Below are 16,369 nucleotides of genomic sequence, written 5' to 3' on the forward strand. Positions count from 1 at the left end.
GAGCAGGGAAGGGTGCTAGTGACGTCAGATTGTATGGGTGCACAACCAGGAGCTATGCATGACTATCAGGAGCTCTGAGTGACTGTAATTATTGGGTCAATGTGAGTAATTTGTTGTAGAATTACTGCTTCTCCCCCAGCCCCATTTGGTAACTTTTTTTCAGAGCACAGTCGTACCTTGGAAGTCAAACGGAATCCGTTTGGAAACCGAAGCGCGGCTTCTGATTGGCAGCAGGAAGCTCCTGAAGTCAATCGGAAGCCGTGTAAGTCCCATTGGGCGTTTGACTTCCAAAAATAGTTCACAAACTAGAACAGTCACTTCTGGGTATGTGGCGTTCGGGAGCCAAAACGTTTGAGAACTAAGCTGTTTGGAAAACAAGGAACGACTGTATACTACTATTCAGTGTGTGGTCCCTGATTGGTTGGGATCATTCTACTGATCCATCAAGAACTGCATTTGATTATCCCGTGTGATATAGTTGTATCATATACTGTAACTGAATTAATGAACTAATTCTCCCTGGTATCAGGAACAGGGGAAATTTGACTGCAGGCGATCTCCATGCAACTTCTAAGGTGGCACTGTTCTGTCAAGGTCTGCACCAGAGAATGATTCTTGGATGGCCTCTGGCAGGGAGGAAGCGAGAGGAACTTAAAAACTATGGGCCAGATTCAAAAATGCAGGTGTGCTAGCAGGGTCCAGCAGCAATGAGGATGCAGACTGTCTCGCCAGAGTGGTGCATGCTCTAGTTATCTCCCGCTTGGACTACTGCAATGTGCTCTACGTGGGGCTACCTTTGAAGGTGACTCAGAAACTACAACTAATCCAGAATGCGGCAGCTAGACTGGTGACTGGGAGCGGCCGCCGAGACCACATGACACCGATCTTGAAAGATCTACATTGGCTCCCAGTACGTTTCCGAGCACAATTCAAAGTGTTGGTGCTGACCTTTAAAGCCCTAAATGGCCTTGGTCCAGTATACCTGAAGGAGCGTCTCCACCTCCATCATTCTGCCCGGACACTGAGGTCCAGCACCGAGGGCCTTCTGGCGGTTCCCTCGTTGTGAGAAGCCAAGTTGCAGGGAACCAGGCAGAGGGCCTTCTCGGTGGTGGCGCCTGCCCTGTGGAACGCCCTCCCAACAGATGTCAAAAAGGAAAACAACTACCAGACTTTTAGAAGACATCTGAAGGCAGCCCTGTTCAGGGAGGCTTTTAATGTTTAATAGATTATTGTGTTGTATTTTTCTGTTGGAAACTGCCCAGAGTGGCTGGGGAGACCCGGCCAGATGGGCGGGGTATAAATATTATTATTATTATTATTATTATTATTATTATTATTATTATTATTATGTAATAGGACATTCCCCCATCTCCTCTCCCTGCATGGCCCTTGTGCTCCCTAAATTGGGTTAGGGGGTCTGGAGGAACTCCCAGAACAGTGAGGGGTAATTGTTCCATTGGGCAAGCTGAAATGCTTGTGCTGATGCAAGGATTGGAAAAGTGTGATGTAAAATTCCTCCCTTTGAATGGGATATATACCCTGATATAAGACAAGTCATTGTAAAATCTGCTCCCTCACGCATTTTTGACTGAGGTGCTTGCACCAAGTAAAATTGCTGCCTAAACTACCGGTACTGGACTGCAGATAACCTGCATTAATTGCCTCCCAGCTATTCTCCTAAAGATGGATCAAGCGGTAGGTACATTGATTTAAATTAAACATTTATTTCCCAGAATCCAACCTTTTCCACTCAAAACAAGTAGGGAACCTGTTCAATTTCTCACCAAAATTATGCCCCAGAGCTGTGTTTGTAATTTGTTAACTGAATGCAGAGTGAGCCCTGATGTTGTGGCCGTGGTCCTTCTCTATTACATGAATAATGAATTGTCACTTGTTACAGAGCACTCAATTCATCATGTACTAAATTGTAACTTGTTAAGATTTTACATATTTATGTTTCTTTCCCCTTACAGGATGGAGATGGCTTCATTTTGTATAATTACAGTCCACAATAAGCACCCACTTCTTCTTTTTCTACAATGTTCGTTTGCATTGTCTGTGCAACACACATTGTGCTGGATCCAGACTAAACCAGTTTATGTTCAGTTGCTGGTGAAATCTGTAGGCTATCACTAAGCCATGATGACTGCCTTTTTCCATTGATTTGAATGGGATCTGCTAGCTGACTCAGGATGCAACCCAGCCTGCACACCTGTGAGCTGATCTCATAGAATCATAGAATAGAATCATAGAATCATAGAGTTGGAAGAGACCACAAGGGCCATCCAGTCCAACCCCCTGCCAAGCAGGAAACACCATCAAAGCATTCTTGACATATGCCTGTCAAGCCTCTGCTTAAAGACCTCCAAAGAAGGAGACTCCACCACACTCCTTGGTAGCAAATTCCACTGCCGAACAGCTCTTGCTGTCAGGAAGTTCTTCCTAATCTCGTTTGATTTTAATTTCTAGGAATGAGAGTGTCCCCTCCTCCATTCTGATTGTTTATTCTATGGTTCCTTTTGCACATTGGCAGAACATCATGCAGAAATAATTTTGATACAAGCATCATTCAGGGGTCCAGATTGCATGGAAGCCTGGACACACAAAGTCTGGCCCATCTCATCAGCTATCTGTATTCATAGCTGCCAAGTTATCCCTTTTTTAAAGGGATTTTCCCTTATGCTGAATAGGCTTCCTCGTGAGAAAAGGGAAAACTTGGCAGCTATGTCTGTATTCTTTAAGTGGGTGCTAGGTGGGGGAGATAATCAATAAGGCCCTGCTTCTCACTTGTGTGCTCCTATCCATTCTGAGTAGGGCTACTATCACATAAAGCAATCATAGGGAACATTATTCAGAGGACATTCTGGGCATAGCTGCCAAGTTTTCCCTTTTCTCGCGAGGAAGCCTATTCAGCATAAGGGAAAATCCCTTAAAAAAAGGGATAACTTGGCAGCTATGGAAATTCTGGGCAACCTTCTAGGGACCACAAGGTAATGGAAGGCAGGAGTTAAGGACAAAATTGGACACACTGATGAATGCAAATTTTACCCTTGTGCACTATGCTAGTTTCTACACACCCCTCTCTATCCTCTCATCCAGGCAAGCATAGGAGCCAACTCCTAGGGGTCGTGGGGGCTTTGGCCCCCACAATAAAATATGAGTTTGACCAAACTGCGGGAGGCAGTGCAAGACAGGAGTGCCTGGTGTGCTGTGGTCCATGGGGTCACAAAGAGTCGGACATGACTAAACGACTAAACAACAACAACAAAACGAATAAACTTGGTGATTCCAAATATAGTAGGGTCCTCCTAATAGTTATGCTAAGCCTATTAGGCTTAATTAGTGTTTTGTTTCTGCAACGTTTTGTTAGTTAAAAGCTCACGCTAGGTCTGAATCAAAATCCAAGTACTGAACTGATGTTGCTCAGGCGTTCTTCATTCACATCGTGTGCTTCAAGAAACTGCTGTATGTTTACATATGTAAGCCATTTTTAAATCTTTGAGCACATGCTCAGTAACAATGGAACTTAAATCTACATTCAAGGATTAGTGGGGGATTATAGCTTTGGTTGGCTGAAGGGGGGACTTGGATAGGTGGATAGAAATAGCACCAGTGAGATAAACAGATTTGTGGACCGAAGGGGCAATATTTTACTGAGTCCTGTCGGGCGTGAAGATTTCTGCCAATGGAATGAGGCCCTGTCCGAGTGCCCTACCTGCACCTTCCCCAAATCTTCCCCAAAGGGCTGGGGAGACCCTAAAGCATATTTAGGGGCTGTGGGAGATGAGATCGGGGGAAATTCTATTGTGCAAGCAGAAGTCTTTTTGCTGATTGAATACTTGCCTTAGTGCTTTGTTTCATTCCACCCAAGTCAGTTTGTGGATTGAAGGTCAGATGGTAGCAACATTGTAGATACACAATGCTGCACAGTTTCTTCTATTTCAATTACAGTATTTCAGATTAGGTACTAATCTGAAATACTGTTTCCTGCTTGGCAGGGGGTTGGACTGGATGGCCCTTGTGGTCTCTTCCAACTCTATGATTCTACGATTCTACTAGTGATAAACTTTCAACAGACTGGTCTTAGAATGACTCAAGGAACAAAATTTACTTGAAACAAAAAAAATGCATGTCTATATAAAATGCATGGTAGTTTATACTGTTGGTTGTAATTATATATATTACAGAGATTGGGGACTCATCCAAACATCCATTTATTGTGATTTCATAGCTGTGTGTGCTCATGCTTGCATCAGAACAGCAACACCTGACTCTGCTTTCAATACTGTTTATGCCTGCAAAAGTTTCCAGGTGTCATACTGTGCCATTTCCAATTGGCACATGCCCCAGAACTTCCTGCAGAAATCCTGAAACTTTTTTTACCACAAAGGTTCTGAGGCAGTGTTGTCAATATATGATCACAGAGGAGAAAGCAGCATTACCCCCCCCCCATGTTCAAACCAAAATACCACGTGTTTGTTTTCCTTTTCACACAAAAAGTCAAAAAGGGGGTTTATTAATTTCGATGTTATGGTGGAACGAATGTTTTGAATAATTATTTTTAAGTAACTGACAGAGAATTGGAAGCCCCTTCCTTCCTTCCTTCCTTCTCTAGGGTTGCCAGACTCAACAGAGGACAGAAGGACTGCTGTGCCTTTAATTGCCCTGCTCTCTTTTGAGTCTGGAAACCTTAAAGAGAAAGCAGCAGATCCTTTGCTTGGAAATTAAACAAAGGGTCTGCTGGTTTCTCTTTAAGGTTTCCAGACTCAAAAGAGAGCAGGGCAATTAAAGGCACAGAAGTCATGCCCTCTATTGGGTCTGGCAACCCTATCCTTCTCTTCTCTTCTCTTCTCTTCTCTTCTCTTCTCTTCTCTTCTCTTCTCTTCTCTTCTCTTCTCTTCTCTTTGTTTGTTTCCCTATACATGCACATCTCTGTCTTTCTCCCCCTCTTTCTGCTTTTGTTTTCATATACAAATGTTGTATCATAAAAAGCTTTAATTAAAAAATTGTGGGGGGGGGAGCAAGCCTGCCCCCCTGAATGGCAATAGTGTGATAACCCTGGGGCAGCATCACAGTATAACTAATAAAACACAATTTTGTGTGGATGGTCCTATATAAACCCACCACAAACACAGTCTTACTGTGTCAATGGCATGTTGCCGAATACACCAGTAAGAAACACAGCTGTCTGTCAGTGCTTTAAGTAATCCCTGTTAGAAAACAGCCCATAAATGTGTTTATGTGAGTTGGTGATGGATGCTTTGACTAGTCCTGCAGTCCCTGACAGATTTTCTAATCAGTGGGACTTTTTTTCCTAAGTAAATATGATAGGCATGAGAAGCTTATGTGGGGAATAAGCCTTACTGAAGTATTTGGGACTTGCATCCATGTAAGCATGAATAAATCAGGCTGTATGGCACTGCTTGAAAGTGGTCCCTTTTTTTGTTTTAAAAGAGACAAGTTTTGCCCAGGGACAATCAGTGTCACACCTGTTAGGCTGGCTAAGCCTCACAGGTGTACGATGTTGCTATCTAGAAATCTCTTGTGATGTCTTTTTAGATGGCAAACTTCCACATCTTGTGACTATGAGAGGGTGGGGTGGGGACAGGGAAAACAAACCCTGAATTCTTGTGTGTGTTTTAAACCACTATATATATATATATATATATATATATATATATATATATATATATATATATATATATACAATTGCACCGATCTCTCTGAAATGGATCCAAGACTCAGTTGTCTCAGACTGGAATGCTAAATTGCTACTGCAGGACTCGGAGGACACAGACAACATCTTCCTGCAGTAATTTAAACGTCTTCTGTGATACGGCTACTGATGCATGAGAAGGTTAACAGCCTTCACATCAAAGACCTGACATTTTTCATTTTGGTGTGTTTACTGGAAAGTGTTTGTTGATAAACCCAGCAACACATATTTGTTTTGAAGTTTGTTAGTCTTTTTTTTAAAAAATAAAAAAATAAAAATTGCTAATCCTGCCCACACGAGAAATGTGAGTTCTGTATGCTTTTTATTCCTACAATGTTGCAATCTTCTCCTTAACTTGTTCTGTTACATCAGAGAAGCCATGTTCTGCGGTTGTGCTATTAGCAATTGTTTCATCATGTATACAAGGGCAGACGTTGTGCTAGTTTGACTCGGAGGTCTCCTGTACAGTACATTGAAATTACCATGCAGTTTTTTGAAAGCCTTCTAATCTTCAATTAGCTAGCTCGAACACAGAACTGGATTGTGTCTGGATGGACAAATCATTCAATTTTGGTTTCCCTCAGATTCTCCTTTTTCCAATCTTACTTTCACTTCTTGTGTTCGCTTCTTATATTCACCCACTGCCCCTCCACCAAAGCCTCTTGTGAGATCTCACCAGAAGCCCCTGCTGCTTCTTATTGCTTCTTTGGAGGCAGCAGCAGGGTCAGTGTGGTGCCCGCATGCCAGGAGTCCAGGTTCCCAGTTTGATAACACAGTAAGCGTAGGTAATTAAAAAGGAGGATTTATTGCAAAAACAAACAGATAGCTCCAGACGGCTCCAACAAAGACTCCAGCACCCTTACTCAAGATGACCCTTCTGAATACTCCTTCTGGCGTTGACAGAAGATATTGAACTTACATCCCTTACGTATCTTGTTTGCTTCCTATCTAGCAGCCCTCCCATTCGCTGACTCTTCGGACTTAGTGGATCAGCCCCCACTTCTTCCTGTCTCTGAATCTATTCACTCTTATTTGTGCTTCCTGCGAGCTTTGCATTCTAGCTTGCTCTCAGCTGCTGCCTTATCAGCCGGCCCATCAAGGTCAGAAAGAGCCGAAGTCTGCAGCTGCTGGCTCTCCCTTGCCTGACTAACTTCTAAGCCTCTCTGTTCCTGTCTGCTTTCTGCAGTTGGCAGCAAACCTTCACTTGGAGCTGGCTCATTCCTGACACCACATAAGCACCACCCCAAGGGTTTCTGCCCCATGGGATTCTGCCACCCAAGGCAGCTGCCTTACTCTGCCTCATGGGCTCTGGTGGGATGCACTGGACTTCAGTGGACCTCTTCATCCATTCCTGCATCCATCTAGCAGCTCCTCTCTAGAGACCATCCTCACCACCCATGTAGATTGTGGGGGCCAGTGGATGCAGCAGATGTGGCGGCACGGAAGGGTTTCCCAAGTTTGGGTCTCCAGAAGTTTTTGGACTACAATTCCCATCACTCCTGACCACTGGGCCAGCTAGCTAGGGATGATGGGAGTTGTAGTCCTGGAGACCCAGGCTTGAGAAAGCCTAGGGTGGGGTTAGCCAGTACAGCCTCCCTCTTTTTCTCCATGCAATATGTTAATCACATGAGTGGATGTCTGAAGAGGAATATTGCAAGGAAAAGTGATATTATGTTATATATATATATTGCTCTTATAGTAGATGTGAGTGGCTGAAATAAAATACCCATAAACAAAACTAGTTTCAGAATACTCAAGAGAAACCCCAAGTTACCTTGAAATACATGACCTTTGAAACAAAGCCTGCAAAAGAAGGCCAACAAAAATTGGTGTTTGAGTACTGCACAACAAACTTTTTTTGCTCCCTTAAACATTCCCACTCCCTTTTGTTCTGTACAGAGTCCCAGCTGTGTACACCAGCATATTTTGGAAAGTGGCCCAAGATGAGCAGGTCCACATAAGAAAGGTGGTTGGTTAATCTCTCAACTCTAGAAATAACAGGATGGCATATCCAACACACCATCCTGGCATACCACAATACTGCTGATCTCAACACATAAATCTGGGGCTGCCTATTCTAATGAGTGGGAAGTATATCTGATTAGCAGATAACATCTGATCTAGATGCAGGAAGGCACAAGCAAAGGAAATGAACACCAGCTTGAATGACACATCATAATCAAGCTGTCCCAGGGGAGTGGAAATGGAATCACAGCTTGATTTGACTGCAGTCTCTCGTATGAATCTATAGCCATTTATTTCAAGCACACAGCTGCTTACAATACAACACCTCCTTGCTTGCTAGCACACCTCAGATTAAAGTGTGTTACTACTAATCCCAATAGTTTTGTTCTGAGATGAGCAACATGTCCCAAATATATGTGTGATGAAGGAAATAGGTACCAGGGGCATTTAAACTAGGGACGTTCATCATATTTATACAAACCCTCAATCCTTTGCTGCATTGGATAAAATTGTGAGGTTTCTCTGAAGCTAAGTGAGATCTCTCTGTAGCATTCTGAACCAAAGTGGAGACCCCCAAAGTGATTTAGAATGCTTCAGAGATTTGGACATTTTTTAAAAACAACAACAACAACAGCAACAACAACAACACTGCAGACAGTGTGCCTGCATAAACTGAAACATTTCTCTGCAAGGTTGCTGTCTAAGGAAAACACCATAGTGGGAAGAGGGAGAGGGACAGCTCTTTTGTAATTTGTTGTTTAGTCGTTTAGTCATGTCCGACTCTTCGTGACCCCATGGACCATAGCACGCCAGGCACTCCTGTCTTGCACTGCCTCCCGCAGTTTGGTCAAACTCATGTTCGTAGCTTCGAGAACACTGTCCAACCATCTCATCCTCTGTCGTCCCCTTCTCCTAGTGCCCTCAATCTTTCCCAACATCAGGGTCTTTTCCAAGGATTCTTCTCTCATGAGGTGGCCAAAGTATTGGAGCCTCAGCTTCACGATCTGTCCTTCCAGTGAGCACTCAGGGCTGATTTCCTTAAGAATGGATAGGTTTGATCTTCTTGCAGTCCATGGGACTCTCAAGAGTCTCCTCCAGCACCATAATTCAAAAGCATCAATTCTTCGGCAATCAGCCTTCTTTATGGTCCAGCTCTCACTTCCATATATCACTACTGGGAAAACCATAGCTTTAACTATACGGACCTTTGTAGGCAAGGTGATGTCTCTGGTTTTTAAGATGCTGTCTAAGTTTCTCATTGCTTTTCTCCCAAGAAGCAGGAGTCTTTTAATTCCGTGACTGCTGTCACCATCTGCAGTGATCAAGGAACCCAAGAAAGTAAAATCTCTCACTGCCTCCATTTCTTCCCCTTCAATGCCTTGTCATGGCGAAGGGGCTTGAATAACTCAGAGAAGCTATGAGCTATGCCGTGCAGGGCCACCCAAGATGGACAGGTCATAGTGGAGAGTTTTGACTAAACGTGATCCACCTGGAGAAGGAACTGGCAAGCCACTCCAGTATCCCTGCCAAGAAAACTCCATGGACAAAGACAACAGGCATATTCGTTTTTTTAGGGTGCAATAATCATTCTTTAAAACCAACCAACAAACAAAAATGTTAGACTGATTCTGATCTTAGAAGAAATTCTATACAAGCTTCTGATGAGTGGTGGTGAGTAAGCCCATTGAGAAATAACCTTCACTTGTGGATAAGGGTCAAAGTTTCAGGTATCCTTATGTCCCTGAAGGGACTAATTTATTTTTTAGAAGTTCCTGAGATATGTGTCCTTCCTTCTCCAATTGGTTGCAGTATCACAGTGAGTTAGGATTTTATTTATGTATTTATTGGGTCTCTGTGAGTTTGTTATTCATGAGACTAATATCACTGCAGTTGGAGACAGGTTTGTGGCCTTGTAAAGGAGCTGGTGATTGGTTGTCTGACTGGAAGCAGAGGCAGTTTTAGGGTAGCACGACTGGTTTGCCACTGAGCTCCGGCTCTGCAGAGGGTGCCACAACAATGATGTAGAATGGAGACACTGATAAAACATTATGCTGGGATATCTACCAATGAAGCAATGCCATATCTTCAAGATCTACCCAGCAGCACATAGGATTTAAGTTAGACTCCTAAAGCTCTCCAGCATGTGCTGGATTGAAGCATAGGATTGTGTGTTAGACATGCCATTGGCTATGATATGGAGATGCTTTTGGGTTTCCATGTGTGGGTTTCCACTTGTGATTGTTACCATGTTTAAAATGGCTCCATTTCTCAAATGATATGCTATGTGCATCTGGCTGAGATAATTACTCCAAACAAACAAACAAATACAGATGCGGTTATCACTCTCTTGGAAAACCAAATGATGAATTATGGAAAATGTTATCGAGATAGATGGTCTCTATTCCCACGGAAAGGGGCCCTGTGTGTGTTTCAGCAAAATGCTAATCTGAAAAGGGAGGAAAAGTTTGGGAGTGAAATGTATTTTCAAAAGTTACTTTTCAATTCATTTGCAAGACAAACATGGAAGAATCTGCAGCAAGAACCAAAATATTTAACGAGACAATCTTCAAATGCCTCATTGTCTTTGGGGAGTGCTCATGCTCTTTACTTTAAGTATCCATATTTCATGTACTGGGCTTTTCATGTCCATCTTAAGAGAATAGAAATGTCCCTGGGATTCCGGCTCCAAGAAGGTCATCCAGCTTTTATTCATTATTTATTTGCTTGAGAAGAAAGAGTGCATCGACTGCCATATAGGAAAAGTGCCACAAAGATTATATGAGGAATTAATCATGCCCACTGTAGCATTTGCTGGAAAATCAACTCTCTCTTTTTGTTACATGAAGTGCCTGTAGGTTTCTCAGAAGCTCAGAAGACATTTTTGCCTGTGAAATATGACTTATCCACTGTCTTAACATCTCTGTCAGGGATGATTCAGGTGCCCAGGTGTTTGCAAGATTCAGCCTCCCACCCAGGGCTGGATTTAGGTTTGATGAGGCCCTAAGCTACTGAAGGTAATGGGGGCCTTTATATGTCCAGCTGTCCTTTGTCAACAACAAATTGTCACTGTTTTTGTGTTGAATATACTGTATACTATATGGTAATTTATGGACCTAATAGGTATCTAAAGCCATTTGCACATAACAAAATATGTATTTTATCAAAATAATTGTTGAACTGAAATACAATTGAGAAGAAGTATATTAATAGTGAAATACAATTAAGAAGAAGTACCTTATTTTTCACTCCATTAGACACACTTTTTCCTTCCTAAAAAGTAAGGGGAACGTGTCTGTGCATCTTATGGAGCAAATGTGTGGTCCCTGGAGCCGAATTGCCCAGGGACAAAAAGCAGATCTTGCTTTTATATATATATATATAGAAAGAGCTAAAGGCTAACAAGAGGGAAATAGGGGGGTTGAAAATAAGCCGCTCAGAAGCTGATTGCAAGAGATAGGGGAGGGAGATAAGGGATGCTAGCTTCTTTTCTGGCCCCGCCCCCTTGCCCAGGCCTCCATTGTTGAATGTTCTGCAGAGGGAGGCTGTTTGTTTCCCCAGCAACATGTGAATGGCCGATTGGATTATCTGGCTGTTTAGATTATCAGAAGCTGCAGAACTGTGAGTTGAACAGGATTTTTCCCCTTTGGAAAGTAAACTCAACAACTTTGAGCTGATCCCCCCCAAAAATGGGGCTTTCCCCCTTTCCTCCTCTGAAAACTAAGTGTGTCTTATGGTCAGGTGCGTCTTATGGAGTGAAAAATACAGTATTATTAATAGTGAAATAATTATTAAGCTCTAGGTGCATGTAGGATTTATTTTATTTGTTTTTCATCTTACATTTTGGAAACGTACATCCAGTGGTTTTTTTCCCCTTTAAATTTTTTTGGGGCCCCCAAGAGAGTGGGATCCTCAGCTATAGCTTGTTTAGCTTATACGTAAATCCGGCACTGTTCTCACCTTATGGCAGGAGAGGCAGCAAGCAAATGGAGCAATGGGAGCCAATCAACCTGGAAGCAAAGAGGGATATAGCCTAGTCATCTCCCTTAGTAGGAATGGAGGGATTAGCTGGTTTCTGATCTATGTCAGCTTCACACGAGCTACATCACAGACAGCTCTGTCCTGTCCTGTTTATTGTGGATTTTAGTACAACACAGAGATAACAACCATCATGAAAAATAGCATTTAAATTGTATGCATTTCCCCCCAAAATTACACAACTGGAATGCACTCTTCCCATAAAATATGTGTTTTGGTATACAGTACATGTTCACCATAAGATATTCAGCTTTTCGTACATTTCTGAATCAAAACTGCACTGCAACATTCAGAGAATCACAGAACCGTGTTCCAACTTTGGTCAATTCATTTCTAAAAAAATTCCTCTGCCCCTATCAGCAATAAGCAAATACTAGGCTTTGCAGCTATAAAGCAGGCCTTGGCTCATGGTTGGTTCTTGGGATCACCTGACTTCCAGGACAAAGATTCTGGTTTGTGATGGTAACGTTCAGCTGTCTTAGCAGTGTGTCAAGAACTTTGGCAGCCTTGTATCAGGGGGGGAAAAGTAGAAGAATGAACTCATCAACTCTAGCATGTGGGGGGGGGGGCAGTTTAATTGAATTGTATAATTTGACATTTGAATAATTGGCATTAATAATTGTATTAATTGGATAAAATTGGTATTGCTATAATGAGGCTGCTATTGGAATGATTAAAAAAAATATTTAAAAAAAGAACTTTGGCGGCCTTGTACTACATTAGAGATGGATAGATTTCCACCCAGTAATTGTTCCACAAATTTTGATATGTCCTGTATTCTGCTCTGCTTGTTTTGCAGCCAGGGCCGTCTCAAGCATGTCGGGCGCCCGGGCGCCGTGGTGCGGATATCGCTCCGGCGCCCCCGCCCCACCAAGTTTCATGCCGCGGCTGGTGGGCTGTGGGCTTCTGTGCGGCTCCGTCGCGCGACGACCCCTGCCGGCCCAGTGCCCTGGCGCCCCACGCCACCCAGCCTACCCCTAGAGCCAGCCCTGTTTGCAGCAGAACTTGGGAATTTTTGAAACATGCTGTATTAATGTTTCAATTTCCTTGATACTCAGTTAGCATCTCCCCCTGCCACACACACACACACACACACTCATCAACAATGTGTGCCGCACAGTGCCAACCCACCCATGAGGCAAGGTGAGGGGACTGCCTCAAGTGGCAAGATCCACAGGGGCAGCAGAATTGGCCTCCAAGTAACAATTTGCCCACTGCTACTGCTGCAGTGGCAACAATGGCTGCTGCATTCTACTTGAAGGCCAGGTCTTCTGCCTCCTTGGCAGATCCCACCCCCAATGGCACCTCTACAGTTGCCTCTCAATGAATAGAAGGTGTTGCTGGTCACACCTCTCCTCACACCTCTACCGAGGAAATGGTGGGGGTTGCCCTCTTGGGTCTCCTGGGTTCTGCACCCACCTGGTGTGAATCAAAATGGACCCCTCTGCCCCCATGATGACATTTGATTCCCACTTCAACCATCAGGTAAGGTTAACTTGGTCCTCCCCATGTTCCTTTCTTCCCTGGTCAAGGGGAAGCACCATTCTGGGGTTTGCCTCAGATGCTGAAATGTCTTGGGCCAACTCTGGTGCCATACAGTGTGATTGATTAGTATTGGGACAGGGGGTAAATTTTATTCCATTCACATTTAATTGTGGAACTACTTAATTCGTGCTTTCCAAAAAACATCACGAGAACCAAAACACAGCCATCCTTCAAAAATCTGCATTTCTCTGAATTTTGTGGTTCTTCAGCCAAACGATGTTGATAAAGAAATGCATATTGGGGGGTGGGGGAGTTAAATGAAATTAATATATTAGTGAAAATAGCAAACAAATATTGGGGAAATTGCTTGAAAAAGTGTGTACGTTATTCCAAAATGCATATAAAAATGTGATTATTTGGAGAAATCCACGCTAAAATACTGACACATTTTCATGAAGTTTTTTTTATATATATAAAAATTGCAAATTACTGCAGGAATGTGGGAAACGGAGTATGAAAAATGGAGAGAACCACAATTGGCATGTCTGCCCTTCCCTTAATTCATGGTAAACACAGAGACAAAATTTGATACTGCTGTGCAATTTCCTCATGAATACGCTTTCTTGCCCTGCTTTAATCAATATCCTTCTGCATGTCAGTAATCTGTAACACAAGAAAAGAAAAGACAAACAAGCTGATCATGTGAGGTACTCGGGATCTCAGAAAGAAAAGAACGGCAGGTTTTGCTGCTGCACTAGGAACGAGATCAGCTATATGGAAACCTCAAAGCATTCTTATTCTATGCTTTTAAAATACAATAGTTCTGCAGGTCTATTGTATTTAGATCAACAATGAATAGTGTATTGTTGTTTGCTTCAGTGTAGAGGATGTAACATTCCTGGAAAATCAAGGCAAGCATGGAAAGAGCTTTGGGGGTGGGGGTTGCACTGGAGGTAAAAGTTTGGGACACAGCTAGGAATGGAAGCCACCTTTTTAGGAAACACTGGTTCACCCAGCTTCTACACAACATCTACGTCAGGAAGCGTCAAGCGTGACATATGAAACATTAGCTTTAAATTAGTTTATATAGCAATCAGATCTCATCTATACAAAGACGTCCAAGTCAATTGCTGTGAATTCTAAGCCATCACCTTCCATGACAGAGCAATCCAAGAAAGGCTAGAAGGAAAGTAAGATTGAATTTGTTTAACATAAAAACTAGTCAGCATGTGATTAACCTGAGATGTGGGGAGGTAGCCAAGCTCGAAAGCCTTACATAGCCTTCTTGATTAAACAAGACAGGAATCACAGGGTTGATTAATACACAGTAATACCACAAAGGCTGCTTTTAACTCATCAGCTTTGCAATTCATGAGGAAAGGATACCAAGGGCATGCAAATCCCTTTGTGGTTACCCAGGATACTATTCTGAAGTGTATACTGGGAAAGGACTTCATTGCCATGGAGGAACTGTGTCCATTGAATGCATTCACAAATGTATATCATGGAACCCCAGTAAAAGAGAATCATCAAGATCTCCATGCCTTCAGTATATAATGTAAGGAAGTAGTACATATGATAAGAGGCAATTAATATATCATGTATCCTCTCATATCCTGAAAGGGGTGGTCTCAAAACTGGGACTCTTCACAACTAAACTCAAGGAACACACCCTCTGTATCCTTATAACTTGACAGAGCCAATTTTGCTCTTTTTGATGGTTAATGGTTTATGGCTGCCATCCTGCACACATTTACCTGGGAGCCAGTGTGATGTAGTGGTTAAGAGCAGTGGACTCGTAATCTGGTGAACCGGATTCGTGTCCCACACCATTCCTAAATCTGCTCTAGAGGTTTGGGGGAAACCACACAACATAGGGGATGCACGGGGGAGAGAGGGAGAGAATATTCAATTGCAGAAGGGGAAATACTTGCCATGGAATTCTACCCATGGCATTGCGTTGAATGCAAACCTATGATCCCAGGTATTATGGTAAATGTGTGCTGCAGCTGAAAATGTTTACAGTTAATGAAAGAATGAGGTGTGCTTCCCTCTTCATGTTGTTAAGTATTGTATTCATTCCTTCTGAGTGTTCCTGCTGGTGTGTTCGCACCACACTTCCACCCCTGCTGCTTTGCACCTTTCCCTCCCGTTAAGCAGCAGTGACTCGCCTGCCGGGAGGTCAAGTAATCATAGGGTTGCCATATTTCAAAAATAAAAAATAAAAGTTGCTGAGCATTTTTAATATTGAATGTTTTATTACATTTCTATATATGTTGGAAGCTGCCCAGAGTTGTTGGGGCAACCTAGTCAGATAGGCGGGGAAGAAGAAGAAGAAGAAGAAGAAGAAGAAGAAGAAGAAGAAGAAGAAGAAGAAGAAGAAGAAGAAGAAGAAGAAGAAGACCCTATTGTCATTGGAGAAATGTTGGAGGGTATGCTACTATGGTTGCCTCTTGCCCCAGTCTGCATCAGAAGATCGTGGACATTGATGCACCTTCTTTTGATTCCTTTCATAGCTTTCTTTCTTGATTGGGGTGAGCAAGGTAAGAATGAGGAGAACAAAGAATGGAGAATGCAAAAGAAGCACCAGAAGGTCCCAAGGGACTGGCAGCTCCCTCACTATGCTGACTATGAGACCATCTCTGGCTTTCCCTTCCTGCCTAATTATTTCTTAAGAAATGGCCCAGCAAAAAGTTTCATCTCCAATCTTGAATTGTGGCCAGTAGAATTATTTTTGCATATATGCGATCCATTCCACAATGTCTTTTTTAAAAATCCACCAAACCCCTATCTCAAAGAGCTCGTTCATCAGAGTGTTCATCTATTGCGTGTGGGTTTGGAAAATGCTGTTAAAACTGTGCTCCTAAGTACAGTATGTTAATTGCCAAGGACACTCGGCATTAGGGGGGGGGGAGAGCAGTTTTTAGATATGGAATGGAAAATCCAAGGAACTGAAAAGTAGCGGCAACTTAGAAAAGAGATGTTAACAGAATTCTATGCAGCAATTCTCAAAAACGGCATATATATATATATATATATATATATATATATATATATATATGCCACATATGCAACAATTCCTTTCTTGCTTACATTGTACCATATGGACAAAAAGGTTATCAGTTATAAAGAAGGTTCGTGGTCTTTGGCATTCTTTGAAGGCCTCTG

This window comes from Zootoca vivipara, chromosome 15 (genome assembly GCF_965207765.1).
Source record: "Zootoca vivipara chromosome 15, rZooViv2.hap1.1, whole genome shotgun sequence".
In the NCBI taxonomy this organism is placed as follows: domain Eukaryota; kingdom Metazoa; phylum Chordata; class Lepidosauria; order Squamata; family Lacertidae; genus Zootoca; species Zootoca vivipara.